Genomic DNA, 835 nt, shown 5'->3' on the forward strand with positions numbered 1-835 from the left:
AAAACTGCATGATCAGGGCTTCAGTGGGCGTCATGGCGAAGTCGCGCGTCAGGCCCTCACTTCTTTTGATGATGTTATCCTTCTTGGGGCTTCTCTTCACCACGCACTCTGAATTCCAGATCTGTAAACAAAACTCTCAAAAAACAAGTTAACGTATCTCAAAATATTCACAACTTTAATCTATCCTCTCTTGCACACTCAACTAGATGAAATCGTCGAGGAGCCATCGTCTAATTCTTCTAGGTAACAGAAACCTAACTCATAGGCCAGCTGCCATTGGCCTGCGTCCCCTAAAATCCGAAGTTGCCGCTTATTGAGTCCAGAACGCTGTAGGAGAAATCCAAACATGTATCGCTCTTCTGGTGTTCTCTGTGGCAATGATGGAAGATCGGATTCATGATGCTTTGCACCTTGAATCTCAGTCGGGTGTCGACGTTCCCGATCACTAGACAATCTCGGCTCCATCAGGATATGCAGTCGAGACAACTGATGAAGGAGGTTACTCACAGGCTGGCTCACCATTGGGTTGAGCAGAATCCGGAGGACGACAATGTTCTTTCGCCCATAAACCTCAAGATAGCTATCTATGCTGTGAACAGTCACTGGAACGGTTCCAGGATCTCATAGATGACGGTGAGGCCATGGTCTTATTCGCTGGAGTGATGTCAATCCCAGCGCACATGCTCTGGGGTTCCAGGCACAGTACGAGACTCCGATGATTGCTAGCATGAGATGTTCTGCGCCGGTATGTTTTGGCCGTCCGTCATGTCATACGTGGGCTTTCTGGCCGATCAGTCCTGCAACAAGCGCTGGCAGTGGAATAGGCCAGGGAACA

Source organism: Alligator sinensis, unplaced genomic scaffold (assembly GCF_000455745.1).
Source record: "Alligator sinensis unplaced genomic scaffold, ASM45574v1 scaffold975_1, whole genome shotgun sequence".
Taxonomy (NCBI): domain Eukaryota; kingdom Metazoa; phylum Chordata; order Crocodylia; family Alligatoridae; genus Alligator; species Alligator sinensis.